This window comes from Carcharodon carcharias, chromosome 37, assembly GCF_017639515.1.
Source record: "Carcharodon carcharias isolate sCarCar2 chromosome 37, sCarCar2.pri, whole genome shotgun sequence".
Lineage (NCBI taxonomy): Eukaryota > Metazoa > Chordata > Chondrichthyes > Lamniformes > Lamnidae > Carcharodon > Carcharodon carcharias.
In genome coordinates this window covers 8,878,499-8,892,506 of record NC_054503.1, presented here as the reverse complement: position 1 = coordinate 8,892,506, position 14,008 = coordinate 8,878,499, and the positions used below count along the sequence as shown (strand labels likewise).

Sequence of the window (14,008 nt, the reverse complement as noted above, 5' to 3'; positions counted from 1 at the left end):
ATTACCCAAATATAGACTGGGATAGCAGTGGTAAAAAAGGCAGAGAGGGACAAGAGTTCCTAGAATATATTCAGGAAAATTTTCTACAGCAGTATGTTTCCGGCCCAACAAGAAAGGAGGCACTCCTAGACCTGATTCTTGGGAGTAAAGTGGGACAAATGGATCAAGTGTCAGTAAGAGAACACTTAGGGGACAGCTATCATTGTTCATAAGGTTTAGGCTGGCTGTGATAAAGAACAATCCAGAGTAAAAATAATTAACTGGGGGAAAGCCAACTCCAATGGGGTAAGAAGGGATCTGAGCCGAATAAACTAGAGTCAAAGGTTGGGAGGAAAGACAGGAGCTGAACAGTGGGCTACCTGCAAAGAAGAGAGTGTTTGGGCACAGTCAAGGTATATTCCCTCGAAATGGAAAAAAGGTAGGGCAAAACAAATCCAGAATTCTCTGAATGACAGAGGAGATAAAAATTAAGAAGAAAAAGTGTGTTTATGACAGATGTCAGGTAGAAAATACAGTTGAGAGCCAGGCTGAATATAGAAAGTTTGGCGGGGGGGGGGAGGTTTGAAAAAGCACATTAGGGAAGCAAAGAGGAGGTATGAAAAGAGACTGGCAGCTTACATAAAAGGGAATCCCAAAGTCTTCTATCTGTATATAAATAGTAAAAGGATAGTAAGAGGAGGAGTAGGGCAGATTCAAGATCCAAACGGGGATTTACACACGGAGGCAGAGGGCATAGCTGGGGTATTAAATGAATAGTTTACATCTGTCTTTACCAAGGAAGAAGATGCTACCCATGGTGAAAGAGTAGGTAATTCAGACACTAGAAGGTTTTAAAATTGATGATGAGGAAGCACTCAATAGGCTATTTGGACTTAAAGTTCATAAGGCACCAGGATCGGATGATAGGCATCCAAGGGTACTGAGGGGTATGAGAGTGGAAATTACAGAGGCACTGGCCATAATTTTTCAGCCTGTCTTAGACTCGAGGGGTGATGTTAGAGGACTGGAGAATTGCAAGCGTTACGCCCTTGTTCAAAAAAGGGTGGGAAGATAAGCCCGGCAATTACAGGCCAGTCAGTTTAACTTCAGTGGTGGGGAACTTTTGGAAACAGCATTTAGAGACAAAATTAATAGTCACATAGACAAATGCATGTTAATTAAGGAAAGTCAGCATGGATTTCTAATGGGAAAATCATATTTAATGAACTTGCTGGAGTTTTTTGAAGAGGCGACAGCGAATGTTGATGAGAGTGATGCTTTTGATGTGTTGTGCATGGGCTTCCAAAAGACATTTGATACAGTGCTGCACAACAGACTTTTGAGCAAATAAAAAAGAAAGTAGCAATATGGATATGAAATTGGCTGAGTGACAGGAAACAGCAAGTCGTGGTGAATGGTTGTTTTTTGGGCTGGAGGAAGGTTTATAGCCGAGCTCCCCAGAGATCAGTGTTGGGATCCTTGCCCTTCCTGATATATATTAATGTCTTAGACCTTGGTGTACAGGGCACAATTTCAAAATTTGTGGATGGTAAGAAACTTGGAAGCATTATGAACTGTGAGGAGGAAAATGTAGATCTTTAAAAAGAGAAGTTGATGGAATGGGCGGACAGGTGGCAGATGAAGTTCAGTGCAGAGAAATGTGAAGTGATTCATTTTGGTCAGAAGATCATTGAGAGACAATATAAAATAAAGGGTACAATTCTAAAGGGGATGCAGGATCAGAGGGACCTGGGTGTATATGTGCATAAGTCATTGAAGGTGGCAGATCAGTTTGAGGGAGTGGATAATAAAGCAGACAGTAACCTAGGCTTTTTTAATAGAGGCATTGTCAGGAAGATATAATAATTGTCATAATGTTATTGGAATTTATTGTTACATAGAGTGGTAGTGGGATCTGTGTCTATGTCTGTGTGTGTGTGATTTAATTGAATTAAAGGCAGCTGGCCTGAAGGCTTTGATGTATTAGATGAAAAGCTAGGTTTGAAATATTAAGTAGGTAGACATAGGTGTAAAGGGAACATCTGCATTTTTAAATAAACCAGGCTAGATTGTTTTTAATGGAGCGGTGAAATGTGTCACCTAGCCAGGTGAAGTTCAGAAACAATGCGTTTATTTTTCCCAAAGATTACTGGTAGAATTAGTGCTATGAGAGATTTTTATTGTCAGAGAAGTAAAGTCCAAAGACATAGTGAAACAATGGGAATTTGCATTCAAAAGGGAAATTATGTATAAAGGAGCGAAGGTTCTGTGTAAAGAGAGGCAATTTAAGATCTAACAAGTGTGAAAAGCCTTCAGCATCTACATCTCAAGCTGCTGTTTACGAAGAACTGAAGTTAAGAAAACTCACTTTGAATTTGACTGGTTCAGGGTATTTTGTGTCACCTTGCCTGGGTCTTTAAAAATCTGTGTATCTTAATGAAAATGTAACTGGGAGTTAGATTAATTAGGGGATTGAGTTATCATAGTAGTAATTTGTAGACCTACGTATGTATTTAAAATCATTTCTTCTATTAATAAAGGTTCAATTTAGTTTTGTAAGAAACCTATAAGACTTGGTGGTCTTATTACTACTCAATTCAAGGCATATATCTCGAAATTTATACAAATTGCAAAACAAGCTGTGGCAGTTATTTCAAGTTCCCTCTGGGATTTGAGCAGCTCAGCATTTACCATCGGCTGTGCCATAACAACCATGCTTACTGACATCATTGCTGCTGGATGGCTGGAGAGCCCCTTGACTTGGAGCCAGAACTAAACTGACATTGGGAAAGGGAAAGTCCACACCACAGAGATCACTCGATCTTTGTGGGTAGCTTTCTTCAAGGTCAGTGGCGGGTGTCATTGCTTCACCACAGACTGCAAATTCCAGCTGAATAGTTGTTGATATCCCCCTGAAGAGTCAAGCATTGTAAAGCAATCACTGCAAATTTGCTACAGTTAATTAACAATAAATACCATGGATATGTTTTTGATCTGATTGACAGGTTCAGGTGGTAATTTGAGATAAAAACAGAAAATGCTGGAAATGCTCAGCAGGTCTGGCAACATCTGTGGAGAGAGAAATGTTTCACATTGATGACCTTTTGACAGAACTGATATTTTATTGCTTGTTGTCTGAACACTGATTGGCTTGTTCCTTCGAGATCACCAAAAAGAATTTGTTCAAGTTTCAAAGCACATGTGTAAAATTATGATTTTCTTTTTAAGTTAATTTTTTTTTTGCCACTTGTGGCGTCGTGTGTTTCTATTGCTATTTCAAGACTGATGTAGAAACTGAAGGAGGTTGGGATTTGTGACAAAAACAGAATTACCTGGAAAAACTCAGCAGGTCTGGCAGCATCGGCGGAGAAGAAAAGAGTTGACGTTTTGAGTCCTCATGACCCTTCAACAGAACCAGTTCTGTCATGAGGACTCGAAACGTCAACTCTTTTCTCCGCCGATGCTGCCAGACCTGCTGAGTTTTTCCAGGTAATTCTGTTTTTGTTTTGGATTTCCAGCATTTGCAGTTTTTTTGTTTTTATCTCTGGGATTTGTGACATTGGATCTTTTGGTTGCCTGTTGTGCTTGTGGCATGACTTCAGACTCCAACTGGTTATTTGAAATGTTGCTGACTTTGACAGATTCAAACAGTTAACAAACCTAGTAATGATGGTAGGGTGGTTAGCATGTTGAGAAAAAGCAATGTTCTTAAAAGGTAATTGTTATTAAATTAGCTGTTTTCTCCTAAATCTAAACTTCAGGCTAAACCAAGAACATTAAGAAATAGATTATATGCACGGTTAATAAATGTAACTAATCCGATAAGTACTTGTCACTGCATTGATCTGCTGAGAATAAGACTGTAAGCTACAATGATAATACATACATAGATTGCTTCCAGACCTTCTCCTAATCCATGTGTTGGATCACCTGCATGTTCTTTTCATGTTGCCTGATTCATTCATTAACAACTCCACCTCTTAGCATATTGAGAAACAAAACAACCCTACAACTGTAAAAATAAAAAGCAAAAACAGCAGATGCTGGAAAGAAGTTCCTCCTGAATCCCCTAATGGATTTATTAGTGGCAATCTTATATTTATAGTGCTTCCCACACTGCCCCAACACCACCACCACCACCACTAACCCCGCCCCCCCCCGCCCCAACACACACACACACACACACACACACACACACACACATGCACACGCACACAACCTCAACAGGTGAATCACAAACAGAAAATGCTGGAAACACAGTCGATTAATATCTGTGGAGAAAACAAACACCTTAATACATCAGGTGTAGACCCACCATCAGAGCTGTTTTGAAGCACGCAAAATGTTGGCTTGTCTATTCCTGCCACAGATGTTGTCACTGAATGCTTCCAGCATTTCTCATTTTTGTCTTAAACCCTCCTACTGTGTTTGATTTCATAATGATGGTACGAAACTTAGTTTAATGAAGGACATTTTAAGGTGTTGGGGAGGAAGGTGCAAGACGTTGTTATAAGTAGAGAGGTTGGCAGTTATGTATTGGGAACCATAGATTGCACTGCCATTAATTAAAAAAACAAATATATAAAAATATTGAAATCCACTGAAAAAGCTTCTCAAGTAGCCAGTATATATTGTGCCCGCTGAATTGCGAACTTTGTAAAGAACATATCTTTTTATTCCGGTTGGACTGTTGTAAAGATTATATTTTTATTTCTGTTGGACTGTGGATTGAAATTACTATGGCTGCAATTTGAAAGACATGTCTACTGGAACAGTGTGAGGGATATATACAATGTTACTGTCCTGGAACAGAGTGTGCCATGAAAGACAGGGTGGTGCTGAGGAGGAGTTCAGTCTAACAGGGAACTACATGGCAACAACATTTTAATTGGCTCCTAACCAGGTGACCAGGGCTTTGTGTGAGAACAGTGCAGCAGAAAAGAAGAATCTCTTAGCCTGAAAAGAGAAAAGACCAGAAACCTCTTTCTCCTGTGTGTGCAAGATTTCAGTAATTCTACAATAATAGTTGGTTTCGTTTCTTTCCTCAAATCTCTATAACCTGCTCTCTCTGAAAAACCCCTGACAAGAGGTAAAGGGGAAAATCACCATTAGAAACATTGAAAAGCAAGTGCTCAACCAGTGAACTAAAGACTGAAAATGCTGGGAAGACCAACTCATGTCATCAGCAAAGAACTGAAAGGAATTTGGATGACATTGATCAAAATCAACCGATCGAATCCTGTACTCCAGATTGGGACTATTGAACTATTTTATCCTACCCTTAAAATCCATGTTTTTGTGTGTCTCGTGTCTTTATGTGTGTGTGTATAGGGATTTAAGAAGGGGTAGAGTTTAGGTTATAGGGTTAGAAATTAGCAGTTCATATTTCTTTCTTTTGCCGCTAGATAAAGACAATTTGTTCAATGAACAGTTATTGACTTATTAAGTTTACAAACCTGGTGCTTGTATTCTGTTAACCTAAATTAAACAATTAGGTGGTTTGATCAAACTTTTCGTATTTATTGCGGCATGGGGAGCAATGGGGCTTGATATTGCAACGCTGTATCCCCAGTGAGCCATGACAACATATTGACAGCCAATGGGGCAATGAAGTAGCAGAGTTTTAGGAGCATGATCATCCTTGGTTGTTCCAGGAACTTCAGCCTGCCTGAAGATTTCCTAATAAGGTGGTAAAATCTGTTTTCCAGAACTGAGAGGTTATATCTATCAGCAAAGGCTGAATAGACTGAAGGTCTTTAAGCTAGAAAAGAGAAGGCTGAGAGTTGACCTAATAGAGCCATTTTAAAAGAAAGACTTGCATTTATACAGAACCTATCACATCTACTGGCCCAAGTGCTCTACAATCAATTAAATACTTTTGTTTTAAAATGTAGTCACTGTTGCAATGTAGGAAAATTATGAAGGTGTTTAACATGGTAGAAGTAGAGAAGATGTTTCCACTTATTGAGGGTGGGGTTGGGGTGACACCATAAATATATTCACTAATAAATCCAGAAGGAAATTGGGGAGGGCCCTCTTTACACTGAATGCTGAGAATATGAAATTTGCTACCACAGGTAGTTGTTGAAGTGCATAGTATGATAGGAAGCTGGATAAACACGTGAGGGAGAAAGGAATAGAAGGATATGTTGATCTGGTGAGATGAAATAACAGGTGGGGGAAGAGGCTCATGTGGAGCAGAAACACTGGCATGAACCAGTTGGGCAAATGGCTTGCTTTTGCGCTATAATTTCTATGTTCTCTGCAAAATAGAATCGCAAGCAGCTAGAGCCTAGGTTGGCCCTTTGCCTGTTCATTATTGTGCACATTTTTCAGACATAGCAGAAAGAGAAGAAAAGAAACTTTCCTTTTTACCTAATTTGGTGAAACATTATACTTTATGCCCTGGCTGGTAAGATTGTCTCATCACTATTTGCTACAGCAATCTAATTTTAGTGTGTTATTGCAAATATACCTTTTCATAATTTCTGCACAATGTATGTGATCTGCTATAGCATTGCAAATAAGCCTGTAGGATTTGTACTGGAGACTAGCAATGCACCTCCTCCAAAAATAATGACTTCAAATTTTCAAAGAACAACATTCTTTTGAGTTTTGATCCCCAAATCAATATGCAAACTAAGCTGCTTAAAATTAGTTTTCACAACCGCAATATGAAAGCTAGCAACATTTTTTCTAGCAAGCACATAAAATTTAAGCATGCTTTTGAATGTCCACCTTGTTTGACACAGGAGCATAACTGCATAATAAACTAGAATTGATGAGCATTAAATTAACTACCTCGCCGAACAGATATTGAATTAAATCCTTGCCTGTTGCACGGTTCATACAGTCTATGACCTCATTATTAAATCCTTGCAAGAAGCAAATGTTTTCCTGATGAAATGGACACAAATGAGCAAGTCTCACACGTTTAATTATAAATCCTGATATATTGCACTGATAAATGCAGGAATGCAGCGTTTTATTTCACAAACATGAAGGGCTCGTAACTACTGTAAGTTGAATAAAGGTAGTAACGCATTTTCTGTACAGTATTCTAATTATTCACTCACTATGTTGGCATTTGCAATAAGAATTTAATAAAGTTGTTTTCCCGTATAACAGTTGCTGGGGTATGGCTCCATGCATTTTGGCAGTCCCTTGGACTCCACATCTAAAATGGCCTTCTACAAGTGTGATTGTATATTTTTAGACATCAAAGCTCAAGCCACTTCTGTCCTACTCAACATAGACACATTTTCCGCCACTGGACAGTGGCCAGAAGCATGACTGATTTCATTTTGTCCCTTAGGCAGCAAGTGCTGAGATTAATTTTGGAGCCGCAGCTCCTGCAGCAATTCAGATCAAATTAAAACACAATCTAGAAATCCAAACAAAAAGTATATTTTATATTTTGAAAACATAGAGAATCCTTTCCCTATTCTCATCACTATTGTTTCCTTGCTACTCAAGCCAGTTCAAATACCTGATGGTTGAGACTGTTGCATTTTGTTGTTATATTACAGTGTGGGAAGTAAGATCGAGGGTTTGTGGGGTTGCCCACCTCAGAGATTTGATCAGCAAAGTAGAGATTCTCTGCTTCTGTTTTATTCCACCACCCTCACCTAGCATTCTCTTCAAGTTAGGTTTATTACAGCTGAAAGAATGGGCGGGGCACCTGGTCCAAGATATTTGACGCTAATGTCAGTAGATTAGAAACAAGCCATAGTGCACATGTTCAAAAGGGGTGGCTGGCAGCTGCAGACCCAGCAGGCTTACTTCAACTCCAGGAAAATAACAGAATTGATATTAAGGAGTAAATTGGAGGATTGTCCCTGCTGTAACAACTGTCTAATGAACGGCAGTCAGTAAGACTTTAGATGGGGATGCCTGAACAATCTTGTTGCTTTCTTTGATAAAGTGACCCTCTTATGATGTTGCGTACCAGGGTCTGAAAGAAATTTGACAAAATTCCACATGAGAAATTACTGATTGAGCTCAAAACTCTGAAGATTCAGGGTAATGCTTAGTTTGGATAAAAAATTGGTTGAAGGGCAATAGTTAGATGAGTAGGAAGAGCAAAGTACTGAATGGAGTGCCAGGGTTAAGTGTTGGAATCAGTGCTGGTTCTAATTGATGCTGTGACTTGGACCCTGAAACTCAGTGCAAGTTGGTTATATTTGCTGACGATACCAAACTTAGCCCAGAACTTGCAGGATTGGCTAATCATGAGGGGGCTGAACAATGTCAAATGGCAAATTAAAGTTAAGGCGGACAAGTGTAAAGCATTGCATGTAGGAGGGAAAAATGGGCAACTTATGGGCACATGGTGTGAAAATGGCTAAGGTCGATGGTGCGAGTGACCAAGGAGTCTCAGCAGCCTCAACATATCCAACCAGTGCAGAGCAGCAGGCTGTTAGAATGTTGAACTACATAGCCAAAACCATTGAGTACAACTCAGAAATTGATATCATAGAATTATATAGAAATTACAAAACAGAAGCAGGCCATTCTGCCCATCAAGCCTGTGTGGATGTCTATCCTCCACATGAGCAGTAGCCCTAATCCCATGTACCTGCTCTGTTTCCACATCATTTTATTCCTGTTTTTTTGCAACCTCCTAACTAATCTATTAGATGTTGACATGGTCTCTTTTTTTTGAATCACTAACTCCGATTGTGCATTCAGTCCATCGGAAATGCCTATCATTTTGTTATCTGTTCCAAATCTCTTGTGTTCAATCTAATCATTCCATAAAACTAAATAGCCTCATGAAACCCACTAATTTTCTGGGTTTGGTTTACTCTCTCCACTAAAGTGTTGATTGTTCTGCATTGTAACAGTAGACTTATGTATAGAAATGAGGGGACTGAGATTTGTGTGTATGAAAGAGGGAAGTGCCTAGTCGTGGCATGAGAACAAAGTGTGTCAGCTGCTGAGCTAGTTCCTTTTGGAGGATGGCTACTTGTGCGAGGTGCCAGAAGGTGACTGATGAACATAAACTCCAGTGTAGGTCAACGTTTCCGAAACAGGAAAGCAGATGATAAAGCCTTCAGAAAAAAGGCCTTCAATATTGTGATTGTGATGTCATCTGAAATGTTTGTTCAGATTATTAGCTTGTAATCACGCCCAGATATCCATTAATCGGTATATAGTTTTCCACAGTGCTGTCGTGAATAATGGAATTAAGCCACCTAGCAGTAAAATTATCATCAGCTACTGTTGGATAAATAAATATCACCACAGCAATAACACTGCAGCTTTTTGCAGCAGTAATGGCATAACGAATGGTGCTGGGGAAGAATTATGTGCCTGGATCTCCGGCACACATTTCGGCATTTATTGATCAGGGAGCTGTAAATCTTTCATTTATGATAGAAAGTCGTTAGTTAACCCAAGACAAATTTCAATCATAAAATATATATAACTAAGTGACCTCACACTTTAAGGAGATGAAAGGGAAACTGCGAGACCTTACAATTGACCTTACTTCAGCCCTCAGCTAACTCAACATTAACGCTTTTTTTTTTAGTCTGGTTTGTGGAATTCATTATAATGTAGCCATTTATTTTAAGCTTTTCAAAAGATGTGTGCATATTAAACCCTGTTAAATAATGTGGTTATAATTTAATTCACACAGCTAAAAATGTAGTTGACCTCCCAGTCATTGAAGCCATGACATCACTCTGTAAACAACATAAATCTGTTGCTAACATTGAAAGAAGTATATTCAGGCTTTTAAGCATTGCAGTATTAGAATGTTAACAAGAGATCTATTATTTGTGAGAAGTTAACTTCTCTGATTTGCTATTAGTTATTTTAACGGAGAAACCCACTTTAAAAGAAACTGTTGGCAAGCGCCACTGAGTGGCAGTGATGTGCTTTTGTGTTGCATTTTACACTTCACTAGGATGCAACATCAGTATTAGGCATAATGTTAGAGTGGATACAAGGTATCTGACTTTGCTTGGGAGAATTGGAGGGAGAGGTGCAGGTGAGGGGTAATGAAATGCTAAGTGAATTACCTTCCATACTTCTTTATAATTTGACCCAGGAGGGCATTCGCAGTTGTCAGGAAGGACTAAGAAGCAAAAGTTTACTGAAGTAAAAATTGTAGAGGAAACATGTTTAGGGAATAAATGCTTTTCTGTTATCTTTTCTGATTTAAGGAAACATTTGCAGATAATCCTGATTTATGTAATTGTGGTAGTATTAGTGGATGACCATTACCAGTCCTGTTGATGAACTGGTGGGCCAAGCTGTAAGCATGAGGCAGGTTCAGTTTTGGTCTCAAGGCTCTGCTCAATTAGGGTAGGAGTAGGTCTACAGTAGGTAATGGTGCCTCTGGGCTACAGTATGTAAAGATCATGCCAGACTTTCATCCCTGATCAACATGCTGCTCAAAAAGTACACATGATATGGGAACTGTGTTAGTCTTGGCTGTGATTCCCTCTGGGAGAGTCTACTGACACATCCCATGTAGGACCAGGACTGCCACATGTACCTGTGCAGCTTTCCTGTTTATCAATTAGTTCTGTAACTTTCCAATGGTATTTTTCTACTGTATTCTCTTTAATTCCCTGAGCTTGCTAACTCATTAGTGATGAAATAGAAGATCGTGTTATGAAGGTGTTTCTCAGTTGAATGGGGTTAAATTGGATAATTTTCCATTTCCATTATTCCCAATCTTTCATTTCTATGAGTGAGACTCTTAGGACATTAGTGGACATTGGGATACGTGATGAGGGAGGAGTCTGACCATGTAATTTCAAAAGTAATAAAAGACTTTTCAAAGTCAACACAATGATGAATGAGCTGAGTTGGTGTAGTCCTGCATGGCTTGTGTGGCTTGCTCTGTAGATGCAATTATATCGTGCAGACTTTCTTCTTCAGCTGCAGTGTGTTCAACTTACTGTTATGTAAAGGTTGGAAATAAAATGTTGATGTATGTCCTCCTGTAAGGACGTAACAGTTAGGCTTGGTCTCCAATCCATCACACGGACATTTTAAACTGCTGAGCCAAGTCTTTTTTTATGATCTCCAGAAAGGATCTTTAGGTGCAAACAGCTTTAATCCTTTAGTTTGACTGGGGTTGCATGTTTTGACATCACAGCCAGTTTTCCAAGAAAAAGTTTAAGAATGTTAAATGTATTTTAAACCTAAAGAACTTCTAAAGGATTTGTTGTGGTACTTGCATTCCAGTAGTTTATATTTTTTACAAAATTTAAAAGAAGTATGTTTTTCTTTTTGAACAGTTGCCCTCTCATATCCCAAAGGCAACAATTTAAATAGGTATATGCAGTTGCACAGGCATTATCAGCATTCTGATGGTCCTCATGGCCATTTATGAGGCCCTATTGTAATTGTTGGCAAGATGTTTGATTGTGAAGGTTGTTATGATTCTCAGCTGAGGTTACCACAGGACAAGCCTGATTCCAGGGTGGAACCCAGCTTGATAGACCCTAACTTTTATTTGTTTGTCTAGATATTTGGAGAGGTGCTACTGAACAGAGTCACTGGAGTCAGCTAATGAACTTTTAACAAAAGCATAGAACATTTATTAAACATGAAAAGATGAACAATATTACAATGCTCCTTCACCCACAACGATACCTTTACAGATATATACAGGTTTGTAAGGATAACACAAGTCACAAAAGCTATCTTATACTCTAATGCTCATAGTAAGTAGACAATCCATGTAAACCAATAGGCAACTGGTGGTCAGACACACCACACTCTGAAACCGAGTGACAGATGCCACCTCAACCAGATGCTATGGGTCTCTGCTCAACTTCCCCCCAGACACTTGTTACACTGTGAGGCAACCAGTCTCACTGAACTCCATCTTTAACACGAGGGTTTCCAATCTCCACTTTCCAAGAACTCGCCTTGGAACCTTCTCCCAAACCGATGCTTTCTCTCACCTTCCAAAAGGGGTCACCTCCAGGGTTTCAAACTCTCCTTCCGATGTTTCTCTTCCCTGGGTCGTCTTGGGATTTACTCGTGTTCCACTTCCCTAGATTTTGGGGCCTTTTCTTTAGTTTGGGACTGGCTACTTGACCCCTTTGCTCCAGTCTCTTCTGGCTGCAACTTTCAAAATCAACTGAGCTCAAACAGCTTCCAAATCAAACTGCTGTTTCTAGTTTCTTTTCGAGTGTGGGAGGGATCTGCCTCTCTGGACCCCTGTTACTAGGTTACAGCCCAGTTTCTCTACTCTTGTTTGTTTAACTTAGCTGCAACAGTCGTAAAACTCTCATTAGAAATTCAGGCACCTTTTAAAATGAAACTAAAACTCAATGTGCGCTTTCTTAACATACACACACAGAAATACAAATCAAACTTAAACATTAAAGCTAAAATTCTTTCCTAACACATACAAATATAACTTAGTTGAACTATCTCTATTTCCCAACAGGCTACCAGAGCTAATTTTAATGCCATCCTCACACTAAGTCCTGTCCTTTTCATCTGGGGAACTTATCAGTTGGTGACAAGTAGGTGTTCAGGCATTGCTTCCACCCTCTAGCTGAGGGATGTTAATTGTAGCCTAGCTCACCCTAAGTTATAATTGAAACTGGGACTTTTCTAGTTTGTATTATTCAGCACCACGTCATCCCGTGGATTTATTTGCTGAGCCATAGATATATTGTTGATTTAGTTATGGGAGTGTTCACACACATAATTGCAATAGATAAATGCATTGTACATCTAGCCTTGTTGTATAAGGCTATTCTATAGTGAGTGTGCTGTCAGGTTCAGATATGTAGTGCTCCCACTGTCACCAGCACCTTATCAACAGAAAAGTATCAAATTCCATGTGTTTGATGCCTAGGACCAGACTTTTTTGCAACTTCGTGTGCAGGTATGTGAAGCAGCAAAAAAAGGAGTCCTTCGCTTTTGGCCCTTTTTGGACTGCTGCCACCCTGATAAAGAGAGAGAGCAGTGCTGGAAAGTCAGTACTCTCTTAAGCGCCATTCCATAGTGTCAATTCCGACATCAATATAAAAGTGTCTTAAGTGCCTTTAGCTGGGTTTTCATATTCCTGACCCAGATGAAATAAGTTCACAATAGTGGCTTGTTCCGGCATTTATAAAACCCATTAATTGACTACGTGCACTAAAAGGCTTTTTCTGTTTGTCGTGCACTTAGACAAGAATCTAAGAAAGAGACAAACCTTTCGAGGACCAGTCCCAACCTTGTCCTGAAGATTAGCTGACCTGTGACTGCTTTTTACCCTCTTTTGTTTTACTTCTGATTGTGCTTTTCCTGCCTTTGTTCTACACTGCAAACTTCCAGAATCTCAAAATGCAGCTAAAGAACAAAAGGTTGTGTACTATAAAAGTAACAGTGCTACAAAGAAAACAGTATTACTAGCAGTTTTCGGGTTGACTTCTGCTGTAGTTCTCTAGTAAGTAAAGTTGTGTCACATTCTCAATTCTTGGCCTTCTCTTGATGTTTATCTTTGCTCTCTATTTTTCTGGCTGCTGTTGCTGTGTTTAATTGTAGCTCCTGATACCTATTAAAATAGTAATTTGGCGAGTATTCATAAAAACAGCATTACCCAAATGACTTATGTCATTAACATGGAAAAGCATCCCAAGAAGCTTAAATTACATCATGAGTAGGATTCAGCACAGTGCTGGTTGTCGATGTTTTATTTTGAAAAATAAGAATTCCCCTATTCCTCACCTGATAAATGCAGCCTGGAAAAGCTATGCAGACGAGAACATTCTAATTTCAATTGCTGTCCTGGGCTGAGGTTGGTAATCCACCCCTCCCTGTCCTTTGGGAAATGGCTCCTCCAGCACAACATAGCAGTGTAAAAGCTGCTGTCCAGGAGGAAAAGAAAGTATAGAGAGAAAACTGAAGAATAGGAGCTGGAAAGGACAACACACTGGGGAAGATTTCCTTTGTTTTCTGTTTTAAGTAAATTATAAATGCTTTCTTTGTACTTTCCTCATTGATGATAACTTGCAAATTGTTCAGTTGGTTTGTTTCTCTGCTCAACCAAAGGCAGAATCGA

The 14,008-nt window shown here is 39.3% G+C and overlaps 2 protein-coding genes across 3 annotated transcripts in view; one reads left to right on the top strand and one right to left on the bottom strand.

The window, feature by feature from the left end:
* LOC121272970 (ADP-ribose glycohydrolase MACROD1-like) overlaps nt 1-14,008 on the top strand; it is a 904,756-nt gene that overhangs the window by 107,675 nt on the left and 783,073 nt on the right. The window lies entirely within an intron of this gene.
* LOC121272969 (leucine-rich repeat transmembrane protein FLRT1-like) overlaps nt 1-14,008 on the bottom strand; it is a 148,422-nt gene that overhangs the window by 55,718 nt on the left and 78,696 nt on the right. The window contains exon 2 of one of the 2 annotated variants that reach the window (XR_005941929.1): nt 11,895-13,501. The exons of the other annotated variant lie outside the window; for it this stretch is intronic. The gene's annotated coding sequence lies outside the window, so the exon portion shown is untranslated. Of the gene's footprint in view, nt 1-11,894; nt 13,502-14,008 lie in introns of those variants that run through there. 2 annotated transcript variants of the gene reach the window in all.